Raw genomic sequence first — 17,362 nt, forward strand, 5'->3', positions numbered from 1 at the left:
AGAGGGATTTGATATATTCTTGTACACGAATCGCAAAGTTAACATACAGGTACACAAAGCAATTAGGGAGGCAAATGGCATGTTAGCTTTTATTGCAAGAGGGCTGGAGTATAAAAGCAAAAGTCTTGCTGAAATTATGTAAGGCTTTGGTGAGACCACAATTTGGAATACTGTAAACAGTTTTGGTCTCCTTACCAAAGGAAGGATATGCTTGCCTTAGAGGGGGTGCAATGAAGTTTCAGTAGATTGATTCCTGTGATGAGTGGCTATCTTATGAGTAGAAATTGAGTAGAATGGGCCGAGATTGTCTGGTGTTTAGAAGAATGAGAGGTGATCCCATTGAAATAGAACATAGAACAGTACTGCACAGTACAGGCCCTTCGGCCCACAATGTTGTGCCAAACCTTTAACCTACTCTAGGATCAAACTACCTTCTTTTGGGCCTCCTTATCTCGAGAGACAATGGATACGCGCCTGGAGGTGGTCAGTGGTTTGTGAAGCAGCGCCTGGAGTGGCTATAAAGGCCAATTCTGGAGTGACAGGCTCTTCCACAGGTGCTGCAGAGAAATTTGTTTGTTGGGGCTGTTGCACAGTTGGCTCTCCCCTTGCGCCTCTGTCTTTTTTCCTGCCAACTACTACGTCTCTTCGACTCGCCACAATTTAGCCCTGTCTTTATGGCTGCCCGCCAGCTCTGGCGAATGCTGGCAACTGACTCCCACGACTTGTGATCAATGTCACACGATTTCATGTCACGTTTGCAGACGTCTTTATAACGGAGACATGGACGGCCGGTGGGTCTGATACCAGTGGCGAGCTCGCTGTACAATGTGTCTTTGGGGATCCTGCCATCTTCCATGCGGCTCACATGGCCAAGCCATCTCAAGCGCCGCTGACTCAGTAGTGTGTATAAGCTGGGGGTGTTGGCCGCTTCAAGGACTTCTGTGTTGGAGATATAGTCCTGCCACCTGATGCCAAGTATTCTCCGAAGGCAGCGAAGATGAAATGAATTGAGACGTCGCTCTTGGCTGGCATACGTTGTCCAGGCCTCGCTGCCGTAGAGCAAGGTACTGAGGACACAGGCCTGATACACTCGGACTTTTGTGTTCCGTGTCAGTGCGCCATTTTCCCACACTCTCTTGGCCAGTCTGGACATAGCAGTGGAAGCCTTACCCATGCGCTTGTTGATTTCTGCATCTAGAGACAGGTTACTGGTGATAGTTGAGCCTAGGTAGGTGAACTCTTGAACTCTTCATACTACCTACATCCATGTACCTATCCAAGAGTCGCTTAAATGTCCCTAATGTATCTGCTTCTACTACCACCGCTGGCAGTGCATTCCACGCACCCACCACTCTCTGTGTAAAGAACCTACCTCTGACCTCTCCCCGAAACCTTCCTCCAATCACCTTAAAATTATGCCCCCTGGTGATAGCCCTTTCCACCCTGGGAAAAAGTCTCTGGCTATCCACTCTATCTATGCCTCTCATCATCTTGTACCCCTCTATCAAGTCACCTCTCATCCTTCTTCGCTCCAATGAGAAAAGCCCTAGCTCCCTCAACCTTTCTTCGTAAGACATGCCCTCCAGTCCAGGCAGCATCCTGGTAAATCTCCTCTGCACCCTCTCTAAAGCTTCCACATCCTTCCTATAATGAGGCGACCAGAACTGAACACAATATTCCAAGTGTGGTCTAACCACGGCTTTATAGAGCTACAGCATAACCTCGCGGCTCTTAAACTCAATCCCCCTGCTAATGAAAGCCAACACACCATATGCTTTCTTAACAACCCTATCAACTTGGGTGGCAACTTTGAGCGATCTATGGACATGGACCCCAAGATCCCTCTGTTCCTCCACACTACCAAGAATCCTGTCTTTAAGCCTGTATTCTGCATTCAAATTCGACCTTCCAAAATGAATCACTTCACACTTTTCCAGGTTGAACTCCATCTGCCACTTCTCAGCCCAGCTCTGCATCCTGTCAATGTCCCATTGCAACCTACAACAGCCCTCCACACTATCCACAACTCCAGCAACCTTCGTGTCATTGGCAAACTTGCTAACCCAGCCTTCCACTTCCTCATCCAAGTCATTTATAAAAATCACGAAGAGCAGAGGTCCCAGAACAGATCCCTGCGGAACACCACTGGTCACCGAGCTCCAGGCTGAATACTTTCCATCTACTACCACCCTCTGTCTTCTATGGGCCAGCCAATTTTGTATCCAGACAGCCAACTTTCCCTGTATCCCATGCCTCCTTACTTTCTGAATGAGCCTACCATGGGGAACCTTATCAAACGCCTTGCTAAAATCCATATACACCACATCCATTGCTCTTCCTTCATCAACGTGTTTTGTCACATCTTCAAAGAATTCAATAAGGCTTGTGAGGCATGACCTGCCCCTCTCAAAGCCATGCTGACTGTTTCTAATCAAACTATGCTTTTCCAAATAATCATAAATCCTGTCTCTCAGAATCATCTCCAATAATTTGCCCATGACCGACGTAAGACTGACTGGTCTATAATTCCCAGGGTTTTCCCTATTCCCTTTCTTGAACAAGGGAATAACATTTGCCACCCTCCAATCATCTGGTACTACTCCAGTGGACAGTGAGGATGCAAAGATCATCGCCAAAGGCGTGGCAATCTCTTCCCTCGCTTCCCATAATATCCTTGGGTATATCCCGTCTGGCCCCGGGGACTTATCTGCCCTCATGTCTTTCAAATTTTCCAGCACATCCTCCCTCTTAACATCAACATGTTCGAGCATATCAGCCTATTTCACGCTGTCCTCACAAACGACCAAGTCCCTCTCACTAGTGAATACTGAAGCAAAGTATTCATTTAGGACCTCCCCTACCTCCTCCGACTCCAGGCACATGTTCCCTCCACTATCCCTGATCGGCCCTACCCTCACTCTGGCCATCCTCTTGTTCCTCACATAAATGTAGAACGCCTTGGGATTTTCCTTAATCCTACCCGCCAAGACTTTTTCATGTCCCCTTCTAGCTCTCCTAAGTCCATTCTTCAGTTCCTTCCTGGCTACCTTGTAACCCTCTAGAGCCCTGTCTGATCCTTGCTTCCTCAACCTTAAGTAAGCTTCCTTCTTCCTCTTGACTAGCTGTTTCACATCTCTTGTCATCCAAGGTTCCTTCACCCTACCATCCCTTCCTTGCCTCATCGGGACAAAACTAACCAGCAGTCGCAGCAAGTGCTCCCTAAACAACCTCCACATTTCTGTCGTGCATTTCCCTGAGAACATCTGTTCCCAATTTATGCTCCCCAGTTCCTGCCTAATAGCATTGTAATTTCCCCTCCCCCAATTAAATATTTTCCCATCCCGTCTGCTTCTGTCCCTCTCCATGACTATAGTAAAGGTCAGGGAGTTGTGATCACTATCACCGAAATGCTCTCCCACCGAGAGATCTGCCACCTGGCCTGGTTCATTGCCAAGCATCAAATCCAACATAGCCTCCCCTCTAGTTGGCCGATCTGCATATTGAGTCAGGAAACCTTCCTGGACACACCTGACAAAAACTGCTCCATCCAAACTATTTGCACTAAGGAGGTTCCAATCAATAGTAGGGAAGTTGAAGTCACCCATGACAACAACCCTGTTACTTCTGCACCTTTCCAAAATCTGCCTCCCAATCTGTTCCTCCGTGTCTCTGTTGCTATTGGGGGGTCTATAGAAAACTCCCAATAAAGTGACTGCTCCTTTCCTGTTTCTGACTTCCACCCATAATGACTCAGTAGACAAACCCTCCTCGATGACCTCCCTTTCTGCAGCTGTGATACTATCCCTGATTAGCAATGCCACTCCCCCACCTCTTTTACCTCCCTCCCTATTCCTTTTGAAATGTCTAAAGCCCGGAACATCCAACATCCATTCCTGCCCCTGTGATATCCAAGTCTCCGTAATGGCCACAACATCGTAGCTCCAAGTACTGATCCATGCTCTAAGTTCATCACCCTTATTCCTGACACTCCTTGCATTAAAATAGACACACTTCAACCCATCATACTGGCTGCAACTTTGCCCTGTCAACTGTCTAACCTTCCTCACAGACTCTCTGCACTCTGTATCTGCCTGTTCAACAGCTACACCATCCACTGATCCGTAGCTCCGGTTCCCATCCCTCTGCCAAACTAGTTTAAACCCTCCTGAAGAGCTCTAGCAAACCACCCGCCCAAGATATTGGTGCCCCTCCAGTTCAGATGCAATCCGTCCTTCTTGTACAGGTCCCACCTTCCCCAGAAGGTATCCCAATGATCCACATATCTGAAGCCCTCCCTCCTACACCAGCTCTGTTGCCACGTGTTCAGCTGCACTCGCTCTCTGTTTCTAGCCTCACTAGCACGTGGCACCGGTATCAATCCTGAGATTACTATCCTGCTCGTCCTGCCTTTTAGTTTCCAACCTAACTCCCTATATTCGCTTTTCAGGTCCTCATCCCTTTTCCTGGCTATGTCATTGGTACCGATGTGTACCACGACTTCTGGCTGCTCCCCCTTCCCCTTAAGAATCCCGTAGACTCGATCTGAGACATCCCTGACCCTGGCACCCGGGAGGCAACATACCATCCAGGAGTCTCGTTCGCGACCACAGAATCTCCTGTCTGTTCCTCTAACCATTGAATCTCCTATCACTATCGCTCTCCTATTCTCCCCCCTTCCCTTCTGAGCCACAGAGCCAGGCTCAGTGCCAGAGACCTGGCCGCTGTGGCTTTCCCCGGTACGTCATCCCCCCCAACCGTATCCAAAACGGTATACTTATTATTGAGGGGAACGGCCACAGGGGATCCCTGCACTGTGCGCCTATTCCCTTTCCCTCCCCTGACAGTCACCCAGCTACCTTTATCCTGTAACTTAGGTGTCACTACTTCCCTATAACTGCTCTCTATCACCCCGTCAGCCGCCTGAATGATCCGAGGTTCATCCAGCTCCAGCTCCAGTTCCCTAACGTGGTCTGTGAGGAGCTGGAGTTGGGTGCACTTCTCACAGGTGAAGTCAGCAGGGACACAAGTGGTGACCCTTACCTCCCACATCCTGCAAGAGGAGCATGCAACTGCCCTAGCTTCCATCCCCTCTGCTCTAAACTAACACAGAGATTGAGTAAAAATAAAGGAAAACCTTACCTTACCCTCCACACAAGAGTCCTTTTTTTTTTGTTTAGAGGAGGAGGATGGGTGGGAGACACTACAGGTGTAGTGTTTCGGGTTTAGCCACGGCCCGAATATATAAGTTCACTTACCCAGCAGTCCCCGTGTCCGCGTCCGCCGAATCACGAGGTCAGTACTTTATAGTGAAACTTACCTTCCCAGCTGCCCCCTGGCTCGCACTCTCACTGCTACCGCTGTTCAAAAAGAAGCTGCCGAATCGCTAGGTTCTTGGAGGGTTTGACAGGGTAGATGCTGAGAGACTGTTTCCCCTGGCTCGTGACTCCACAACTGGAGGTCATTAGTCTCAGGATAAGGGATTGCCCATTTAGGATTGAGATGAGGAAACATTTCTTCACACTTGTAAATCTTTGGTATTCTTTACTCCAGAGGGCTGTGGCTGCTCAGTCAATGGGTATATGCAAGACTGAGATTGCTACATTTTGGGCACTAAAGGAATCAAGGGATATGGGGAAAGAACAGGAAAGAATTTCAGCCATGATCTTAATGGCGGAGGAAGCTCTGGGAAGTACTCCAGCTTCTATTTCGTTTAAGATATCTTGCAAGTGCTGAATGTTATTTTTCCTAATTAACTCCATTTCCTCATTTAGAAGAGAAGTTACCAATTTTAATTTATATAATGTGCTTTATTTTAGTGATAGTTCAAAAGAAAAACTGGATATCATGACAGAGCAGATGTTGAAAATGTTGACCAGCAACAGAAAAACGTTTTTGCTTCCTGTCAATATTGTTACTCCAAGTTTGTTATAGAGTTGACTAAGTTAAGGCAAGATTGATGTTAGCTCTCTTTATGTCTTCTGTTTTTTTCTTGCTGCTTTCCCTATATCTTCTGAAGATACTGGCTGGAAATTTACCAGCCCTTTGGAGATGATTGGGAGCAGGAAGGGTGGTAAAATGGTGGTCGAAAGCGTTGAGAGGGAAGCCCACCGTATTCCCATTGCCACAAGATATTACGAAAGGTGAGAACAGTAGTGGCACAGCTGTCTGCCAAATGAAGGCAGGTGGCCAATTAATCAAATTAACTGGCCTATTGAAGGCCATTTTACCAGGGCAAAGGGATTTTAGGTGCCTCAGAATGGCACCCCACTATGTGGGGAGACTGCCAGCTACATCGAGGTGTCCTCCCAGTGGCTTCCTGGGGAAGCCTTCCTTTCCAGAGTCTTCATGGCCCAAGGAGCCAAGGAGGGGCCCCCAGGTGGCAATGGCTGCTACTATGGCTCCGATGCCACAGCTGGAGTGTTCACCCTTCCGATCGCAGGGCCTGCCTGCCTGGCCCAGGCATATCAAGATAGTGGCCCTTTGGGGGCACCTCAAGATGGAGGCATCCTCTCTTTCCCTTACAGTCTAAGACCAGTATTTTAAATATAAATAAGGGAAACTTTGAGGGCATGAAAGCTGAAGTGACCTGGGTTACTATGCTCGGAGATAGATCAATAGAGAAGCAGTGGCAGACATTTAAGGGGATATTTCAGAATAAGTATATTCCTACTATAATGAAAAATTATAAGGGAGGACCCACCATCCATGGTTACAAAAGAAGTTAAGGAAAGCATCAAACTTAAGGAAAAAGCATTGTGCAAAGATGAATGGCAGCTCAGATGACTGGTCAGAATATAAAGAACAGAAAAGAATGACTGAAAGGTTAATCAGGAAAAAGAAATTAGACTGAGAGGAAGCTAGCTAGAAATGTAAAAACAGATAGCAAGAGTTTCTAAAGGTATTTAAAAAGAAAGAGTAAGTAAAGTGAGGGTTGGTCTTCTGGAGAGAGAAGGGGGAGTTGATAGACAATAAGGAAATGGGGGATGAAATGAAAAAATATTTTGCTTCTGTCTTCATTATAGAGGATACAAAAAACATTCCAGTAATAGCTGTAAATCAGGAGGTGGAAGGAAGAGAGGAACTTGGTGAAATTACAATCACCAGAGAAGCAGTACTAAGCAAACTGATGGAGCTGCGGACTGATAAGTCCTCGGGTACTGATGGGCTTCCTCATAGGGTCTTAAAAGAGGTGGCTAATGAGGTAGTAGATGCATTGGTGTTAATTTTTCAAAATTCACTAGATTCTGGAAAGTTTCCACTAGACTGGAAAGTAGCAAATATAACCCCTCTATTCAAGAAGGGGTGAGGCAGAAAACAGGTAACTATAGGCCATTTAGCTTAACATCTATTGTGGGGAAGGTGTTAGACTCGCTCATTAAGGAGGCAAGAGCAAGGCACTTAGAAAAACTCAAGGTAATCAGGAATAGCCAGCATGGTTTTGTGAAAGGGAAATCGTGTTTAACCAATTTATTGGAGCTCTTTGAAGGAGTGGATAAAGGGGAGCCCTTTGATGTACTGTACTTGGATTTCCAGAAGCATTTGACAAGGTGCCACATAAAAGGTTATTGGATAACAGATTGGCTGGCTGGCAGGAAACAGTATGCATAAATGGGTCCTTTTCTGATTGGCAGGAAGTGACGAGTGGAGTCCCGCAGGGGTCTGTACTGGGCCCTCAACTTTTTACAATTTATATCAATGACTTTTAAAGGGAGCGATGGCATGATAGCTAAATTTGCAGATGACACAAATATAGGCAGGAAAGTATGTTGTAAAGAGGACATAAGGAGGCTGCAGACCGATATAGATAGGTTGAGGGCAAAAACCTGGCAGATGGAGTATAATGTGGGAAAATGTGAAGTTCACTTTGGCAGGAAGAATAAAAAAGCAGAGTATTACTTAAATGGAGGACGACTGCAGAATTCCGAGGTGCAGAGGAATCTAGTGCATGAGTGACCAAGTTAATATGCAGGTACAGCAAGTAATAAAGAAGGCTAATGGAATGCTATCCTTTTATTATAAGAGGAATTGAAAATAAAAGTAAGGATGTTATACTTCAATTATACAGGGCATTGGTGAGACTACATCTCAAATACTGTGTGCAGTTTTGGTCTCCTTATTTAAGGAAGGATGTAAATGCATTGGAGGTGGATACCTGGAATGAGTGGGTTGTCTTATGAGGAAAGGTTGGACAGACTGGGCTTGTTTTCACTGGCGTTTAGAAGAGTGAGGGGAGACTTGATTGAACGATATAAGATCCTGAACAGTCTTGACAAGGTGAATATGGAGAGGATGTTTCCTCTTGTGGGTGAGTCCAGAACTAGGGGGCACTGTTTTAAAATTAGTGGTCACCCTTTTAGGACAGATGAGAATTTTTTTTCTCTGAGGTTTGTGCGACTTTGGAACTCTCTGCCTCAGAAGGTGGTGGAGGTGGGGGTCATTAGATAGATTCTTGTTAGGCAAGGGAATCAAAGGTTATCATGGGTAGATGGGAGTGTGGAATTCGAGACGCAAACAGATCAGACATGATCTTATTGAATGGCAGAGCAGGCCCGAGGGGCCGAATGGCATACTTCGGCTCTTAATTCATATGTTCATATGCAGCCTTAGCAGCGCCCACCTATTTCGGTGGCATTACCAAGTTTGCAAAGCTGCTCCGAAAAGACCGGCAGCTTGGAGAGGCAAGCCGCCATCCTTAATTGTATGACAGTCCTGGCAGCAGCCAATTAAGAGGCTGCCGCCAATAAAATTGTACCCGTGGTCCCACCGTTCGCCCCCCTGGCTCAGGAACTGCTTTCGGTCCCAACATTGGGACCTCCACAGCATGCTGGTAAAACTCAGGCCTCTGAGTGGGATATTGTTACATGGATACCATTGGTCCTCTTGTGGCCATAATCCACGTAGGTTTTGACAGGGTGTTCGATCATGTAGGGCATCATAATGAAGCAGGATCTTGTTCCCATTTGATATCTGCTGATGTGCATTCTCAGCAGTTATTGGAAACAATCGGGAGCAGCAACCCTAGCTGATCACAACTTTATTTCCTTTCCACATACACTCCCCACTCCAGACTGAGGCACTGTCCAATTATTGTACCACAGCTATTACTCTGGCTGAGACTTTAATACAGTGCGAACAGGAAAAGACCATCCAGCCAATCAAACCCTTTCAATGACGAATGTACAATTTGCCTCCTGATCTCTCAGCTTATTAAAATCACTTGAGATAATTGAACTTGGGCATAACATCCAAGAAGTCTAACTTTTTTTTTCATTCATTCATGGGATGTGGGCATCGCTGGCTATGCCAGCATTTATTGCCCATCCCTAATTGCCCTTGAGAAGGTGGTGGTGAGCTGCTGCCTTGAACCGCTGCAGTCCATGTGAGGTAGGTACACCCACAGTGCTGTTAGGAAGGGAGTTCCAGGATTTTGACCCAGCGACACTGAAGGAAAGGCGATATAGTTCCAAGTCAGGATGGTGTGTGACTTGGACGGGAACTGGCAGGTGGTGATGTTCCCATGCATCTGCTGCTCTTGTCATTCGAGGTGGTAGAGGTCACGGGTATGGAAGGTGCTGTCGAAGGAGCCTTGGTGCGTTGCTACAGTGCATCTTGTAGATGGTACACACTGCTGCCACTGTGCCTCGGTGGGGGAGGGAGTGAATGTTTGTGGATGGGGTGCCAATCAAGCGGGCTGCTTTGTTCTGGATGGTGTCGAGCTTCCTGAATGTTGTTGGAACTGCAACCATCCAGGCAAGTGGAGAGTATTCCATCACACTCATGACTTGTGCCTTGTAGATGGTGGACAGGCTTTGGGGAGTCAGGAGGTGAGTTACTCCCTGCAGGATTCCTAGCCCCTGACCTGCTCTTGTAGCCATGCTATTTATATGGCTACTCCAGTTCAGTTTCTGGTTAATGGTAGCCCCTAGGATGTTGATAGTGGGGGATTCAGCGATGGTAATGCCGTTGAATGTCAAGGGGAGATGGTTAGATTCTCTCCTGTTGGAGATGGTCATTGCCTGGCACTTGTGTGGCACAAATGTTACTTGCCACTTATCAGCCCAAGCCTGGATATTGTCCAAGCCTTGCTGCATTTCTTCACGGACTGCTTCAGTATTTGAGGAGTTGCGAATGGTGCTGAACATTGTGCAATCATCAGCAAACATCCCCACTTCTGACCTTATGATTGAAGGAAGGTCATTGATGAAGCAGCTGAAGATGGTTGGGCCTAGGACACTACCCTGAGGAACTCCTGTAGTGATGTCCTGGAGCTCAGATGATTGACCTCCAACAACCACAGCCATCTTCCTTTGCGCTAGGTATGACTCCAACCAGCGGAGAGTTTTCCCCCGACTCCCATTACCTCCAGTTTTGCTAGGGTTCCTTGATGCCGTACTCTGTCAAATGCTGCCTTGATGTCCAGGGCAGTCACTCTCACCTCACCTCTTGAGTTCAGCTCTTTTTTGTCCATGTTTGAACCAAGGCTGTAAAGAGGTCAGGAGCTGAGTAAACCTCCCTTGAATAGTATTGCCATGTCCGGACATGATTTTTTAAAAGCCCCATAAACAATTTAATCAGTTATTTCTAAATTTATCCTTATACTCAATCTGATATCTAGCCAAATAATCAGCTACTTTTAAATTAGCTTATTGATTTAGCACTTTTTAAAGTTGTGAATTTTTTTCTCTCAAAATAAAAATATAAATTGCTATGGTTCTACACTAAATGTGTGAAGTGACATTCTAACTGTTAAAAGAACCAATGCACAAAATAGCTTTCCTCAGTGAGAGACTTTAACAGCTTTTGTGCTTTAAAGGAAGTAAGGTATATTTTGAAACACAAAGCAGCAACATGTATTCACATAGTGCCTTCAGCACAGAAAAATGTCCCAATGCAATTCAGAGATGCAAACTAAACTAAAAAGAGATATTCGGAGAGTTTAACAAATGAGGCTTATAAGGGAGGAGATGGAGGGGGAGAGGCAAAAGGATGTTGGGATGGAATTCCAACGAATGTGGCGTAAGCAGTTGAAGACATGCCTGTCAATGGTGGGGTGAGGGCAGAATGGATGCAGAAGATGCCAGAGGCAGAGGAACGAGGAATGGAGAGTTTTGTGGGCAATTCAGGTCTGGAGGAGGTTAGAGTTAGAGAGAGGCGAGAGCATGAAATGATTTAAGCACACGGATGGGAATTTTAACTTGGAGTTATTGGGGAACCGGAAGCAAATGTAAGTCATCAAAACAGGGATGGTAGGCGAGTGGGTTTTGGTGAGGGATAGGACATGGGAAGAAAAGGTATGAATGACATCATGCAGTCCCCCGCCTGCCAAGAATGAGGCACATTAATTTCGCCACATGAACATTGATTTTTAAACTGTTACTGAAGTAAAGACAGAACTTGCTTTTAAAAGCAAACACCAGACCCTTGACTGGAAAGACATTTGCATATTTATAGACAGTGCTTAAAAGGGACAAAAGACTATGCCCTGACACATTAAATCCACAATGGACTTTTGATTACCAGACATTGAGGGTGGAGGAGCTCACATTCCAGGATGACTGCTAAGATGGTCAAATACACAAACAGACATGGTCAGACCAGTTTAGTCACATGACTGGCTGTTGGAAATTTTTGTTTTAAACTTGCCACAGAGAATTTGAACTCTGAAAGCTGTTTGCTCCTGGACTGACGAGATCTCTTGTGGCTGGCTTGCCACAGCCTCTCCTGTCTGTTTCCATCTTTCTCATGGAATTGCAGACATAGGAACCCCAAGAGAGAAACATCTTCTACAATGAACAAAGTTTAAGAAGAATACTGGGCCCCAATGAAAAGCAGGATCTACCTGCACTCAAGGACTCTACAGCAAGCTTGAAGCACAGTAACAAACCCTCCTCAGAGATTGCCTCAAACATTTTCACTTTATTTTTCTTTTGCTCTTTTCTGTCCCTATTTGCATGTGTGTATCGCATGTGCATCCGAGCGTGGATGCGGCGTGTATCTGTAGGCATTAACCGAATTAGAGTTTAAGTTTTAATAAATTGCACTTTTCTTCTTTAAACCTAAGAAAGCCTGTTTGTGCTCACTTCTTTGCCTCATAATTGGAATGTGGTGAGCAATGATTCACCAAAGGAGAGCTCAAAACACGGTGTGTTTAAAAATTAAACCCTGTTACAGTAAGACTAGATGAAGGCTGAAAGGGAACCCTAGACACCTTTCTCACCTGGTCGTAACAATGAGCTGAATTTTACAGAATGTGTAAGATGTGAGGCAGACAGAGTTTTGGAATAGTCAACTCTGGAAGTGATAAAGGCATGGCTTAGTGTTTTAGCAGAGAGGCAGAGGTGGATGAGGTTACTTTGATGAAAGTAGGTGAGCTATGTGATGGAGAAGATATGTGGTTGGAAGTTCAGCTTGGGGGTTGACAAGGTTGCAAATAGCCTCTCATCCATAGACTTTGAGTCAGCTTCCACATATAATGTTGATCCCATGGTCTGAATTTTCCTGGTCCATTGGGGTCAGGCTCGGAGGTGAGAGGGCTGGCAATATGGTGTGGGAAGGCGTTGGGAGGGGAACCCAATGTCTTCTTAATGCCATAGCATATTGCTAGTGGTGGGTACCTCAACAGCTTGCCCACATTGGGAGGGACTGCTGCCTTGTGGAGAGACCGACAGGTAAATCCTGGCAGCCTCCCAGTGGGTTTTTGTGGTGGGGGGGACCCTCCTTTATGGGCACTCCATGGCTCGCGGAGGGGCCCTCTGCTGTCAATGGCTGCCCCTGTGGCAATACTGCTGCTGGCGTACTACGACTGCTCCTCACCCCAATTGCCGGGGCCTGCTTGGCCCGGCTTCTCCACCAATGCTTGCCTGCTCTTCGAGGGTGCCTTGCCATTGAGGCGCCCTCATTCTGGAGTGGCAGCCTCAGCAGTGGCCATCTTTAGTGGTGGTGCTGCTGAGGCTGCTAACCTGCTGGCTCTCTGATTAGATGGCGCCCTCCCACCACCCCCCCCGCAGCGGCAGTTGGCCACCGCCAACAAAATGGCGTCTCGGTCCCACTGCCTGCTGGAACGGGGTTGGCTCCCACTTTTGGCCCCAGCAGTAGACTTCAGTGTCTCCTGAAAAATTCAGCACCATGTCTCCAAATGATGTTGCCATTATTTCTGTCTGTCTGTCTATCTACCTATCGCTCTATCTAACTATCTGAATTGAAATGATTTTTCCACTCTCACTGTATGAAGTTCTTGTGTATCCATTGCAGAAAGTAATTGAATATAAGAAAAGGAACTTGAGGAAGCTTTCAGTCTGTTTTTCTACCTGGATGGTTGCAGTGAGTATTGACACTATACAGAATAAGAAATTAAGTGGTAATAAATTAAATGTCAGGAATGTTCTGTTAAATTTATTTGAAAGAAAACATATTTAATGGCAGTGAATTTGACAGCCTGGTAGAAGCAAATCATTTCAAATTGTGGCTAAAATGTTCTATATTTATGGTGCACGTCATTGGTGCTGCCTACATCAAGATAACTATGATGCATGTTTCTGTAATTTGAGAAAATTTTAATGTCCAAAAATATTTAGAACATTAATTATCATAACCTGATATAATTTGAAGTGTTAGATTCCAGCAGGACTCTTAAGTTGCATACCTTATATGTGTTTATTAAAAATATCAACATACAATACAAATTAAAACAAGCCCACACCTGGGTACTAAAAGGTGTTCGGGAAAGATAGGGAAGGAAAGAAAGGAGGTGTAGTGTTGGTATTGATGAGGGAGAATATTACTGTGTTGGAGAGAGAGGATGTCCTGGAGTGGTCAAGGAAGGAATCTATTTGCTCAGAGTTAAGAAATAGTAGAGGTACCATTACATTGCTGGGTGTATTCTATGGAACACCAAGTAGTGGGCAAGATACAGAGGGTTTGCAGGGAAATTACAGAGAGGTGTAAAAACTATAGTGTAGAGATAATGGGAAACTTTAATTATCCTAATATAAACTGGGATAGTAAGAGTGTAAAGGACAGAGAGGGGGAAGAGGTTTTGAAGTGTGTTCAGGAGAATTTTCTTGATCAGTATGTTTCCAGTCCAACGAGCATGGAGGCATTGCTGGATCTGGTTCTGGGGAATGAGTTGGATCAAGTGTCAGTAGGGGAACATTTAGGGCATAGTGATAATAGTATCATAAGGTTTGGATTAGCTATGGAAAATGACAAGCAGCAATCTAGAATAAAAATACTTCATTGGAGGGGGGCCAATTTCAGTGAGGCAGGAACAGATCTGGCCCAGGTAAATTGGAATCAAGATTGGCAGGCAAATCTGTAACGGAGCAATGGGCTGCTATTGGTTGCCATTGGAGATGGTTCAGATGTAGTCGATGTACATTTCCACAAGGGAGAAAGGTAGGACAAACAAAGCCAGAACTCCCTGGATGATGAAAGAGATAGAGGGCTGGATTTTACCAGCCCCCGGACGGCAGAGGTTGAGTGGGGGGGCCTGGAAAATACTTCTAGGAGAGGCTCGTCATGTTGCCCAATGCCAGGAAGGTCCCTCCCCATTATACTGGCGGCGGCGGGACCTTGGAGCAGCCCCCCCACTGCTCGGTGGCAAAACCTGATTTAAATATTAAAATCCCCACTTACCTTACCTCATTATGCATCCCGCTGCCTCGCAGTCCACAGATCTGCATATTTCTGTGAACGGGCATCTCTCACGTGCCGTCCTGTTCACGAATAGGAAAAGCTGGTGGGACAGCAGAAGTAGGAGTTTTCGGAGACAGTGCAGGTAAGTCCTGGGAGATGGCACAACTCTGCAGGCATGAAGGGTGGTGGGAGGAGGGATGATATTCCTGGGGGCACAACTCTGCATACTTCTAGGGAGGTGGGAGGGAGGATGGTATTCCTGGGGCACAACTCAGAAGGCATGAAGTGAGATGGGAGGGGTCATGGCATTACCAGGGGCACAACTCTACATTCTTGTAGGGAGGTGGGAGGAAGGATGGTATTACCGGGAGCACAACCCTGCAGGCATGAAGGGAGGTGGGAGGGGGGATGGTGTTACCAGGGCACAACTCTGCAGGTGTGAAGGGAGGTGGGATGGTGTTACCAGGGGCACAACTCTGCAGGCATAAAGGAAGGTGGGAGGGGGGATGGTGTTGCCAGGGCACAACTCTGCAGGTGTGAAGGGGGGTACTGCGTACCCTCCCTCCGTAAATGGTGGCCGCTCTGCACCATTGTTTGTTTCTGTGAGTGTCACAGAGTCATAGAGTTTTGCAGCACAGAGACAGGCTGTGTCTGTGCCGGCCATCAAGCACCTAACTATTCTAATCCCATTTTCCAGCACTTGGCCCGTAGCCTTGTATGCTATGGTGTTTCAAGTACTCATCTAAATACTTCTTAAATGTTGTGAGGTTTCCTGCCTCTACCACCTTCTCAGGCAGTGCGTTCCAGATTCCAACCACCCTCTGGGTGAAAATTTTTTTCCTCAAATCCCCTCTAAACCTCCTGCACCTTACCTTAAATCTACGTGAAATATAGGAACATAGAAAATGGGAGGAGGAGTAGGCCATTCGGCCCTTCGGGCCTGCTCCGCCATTCAAAAAGATCATGGCTGATCGTCAAATTCAGTACCCTGTTCCCGCTTCTCCCCATATCCCTTGATCCCTTTGGAAGGAGGTCACCCTGTGTGTGAGGAGGGTGCCAGAAGCAGTAGGTGTGTAAAGGTTATCTGGCTGGTGGCCCAATCGATGCAGCTATTACAATCTAAATGTCATGCTGTGCTACACAATGGAAACTAAGATGGATAATGCCATACCATGCCACATAGTTGATGCATGAAAGCACCTGATGTACCAGTCAACAGCAATGCCTGTCTGTTAGGAACCTTCAAAGAAGTGAAGGAACCAAGTTCAAGTGCAACTTGGAGATGGAGATGGTTCACCCTATATTAATTGATCAGCTTCTTGTGAGGATCCATATGCACCGCAGGCAAAACCATCAGGCAGGTGCAGTCCAGGTAGAGGCCTCCAGTCGTGAGCAGCAGCCCACTATGGGGAAGGACGATGTAGGTGTAGAGATCAGGGAAGGGGATTGTGATATACTTGAACATATTAGCATTGAAAGGGAGTAAGTATTAGCTGTTTTAGTGGGCTTAAAAGTGGATAAATCCCCAGGCCCAGATGAGATGTATCCCAGGCTGTTATGTGAGGCAAGGGAAGAGATAGCAGGGGCTCTGACACAAATTTTCATAACCTCTCTGGCCGCAGGAGAGCGACCAGAGGACTGGAGGACAGTGTGTGTGCTACCATTATTCAAGAAGGGTAGCAGGGATAAACCAGATAATTACAGGCCGGTGAGTCTAACATCAGTGGGACGGAAACTATTGGAAAAATTTCAGAGGGACAGGAGTAATCTCCACTTGGAGAGGCAGGGATTAATCAGGGATAGTCAGCATAGCTTTGTCAGGGGAGATCATGTCTAACAAACGTGATTGAACTTTTCGAGGACTAGATGTCTAGATGAGGGTAAAGCAGTTGATCCAGTCTACATGGACTTCAGTAAGGCTTTTGATAAGGTCCCGCATGGGAGATTGGTTAAGAAGGTAAGAGCCCATGGGATCCAGGGTAATTTGGCAAATTGGTTCCAAAATTGGCTTAGTGGGAGGAGGCAGAGGGTGACGGTCGAGGGTTGCTTTTGCAAGTGGAAGCCTGTGACCAGTGGTGTACCGCAGGGATTGGTGCTGGAACCCTTGCTGTTTGTAGTGTACATTAATGATTTAGTTGTCACTATAGGAGGTATGATCAGTAAGTTCTCAGATGACATGATAATTGCTGGTGTCGTAAATAGTGAGGAGGAAAGCCTTAGATTACAGGATGATATAGGACCTTAGGAAGTACAGAAGGTCGGAAAGACCTTGGTGTACTTGTCCATAGATCACTGAAGGCAGCAGCATAGGTAGATAAGGTGGTTAGGAAGGTATATGGGATATTTGCCTTTATTAGCCGAGGCATAGAATAGAAGAACAGGGAGGTTATGATGGAGCTGTATAGAACGCTAGTTAGGCCACAGCAGGAGTATTGTGTACAGTTCTGGTCGCCACACTACAGGAAGGATGTGATTGCACTGGAGAAGGTGCAGAGGAGATTCACCAGGATGTTGCCTGGGCTGGAGCTTTTCAGCTATGAAGAGAGACTGGATAGGCTAGGGTTGTTTTCCTTAGAGCAGAGAAGGCTGAGGGGGGACTTGATTGAGGTATACAAAATTATGAGGGGCATTGATAAGATAGATAGGAAGAAACTTTTTTCCTTAGTGGAGGGGTCAATAACAAGGGGGCATAGATTTAAGGTATGGGGCAGAAGGTTTAGAGGGGATT

This window comes from Heterodontus francisci, chromosome 15 (genome assembly GCF_036365525.1).
Source record: "Heterodontus francisci isolate sHetFra1 chromosome 15, sHetFra1.hap1, whole genome shotgun sequence".
NCBI lineage: Eukaryota > Metazoa > Chordata > Chondrichthyes > Heterodontiformes > Heterodontidae > Heterodontus > Heterodontus francisci.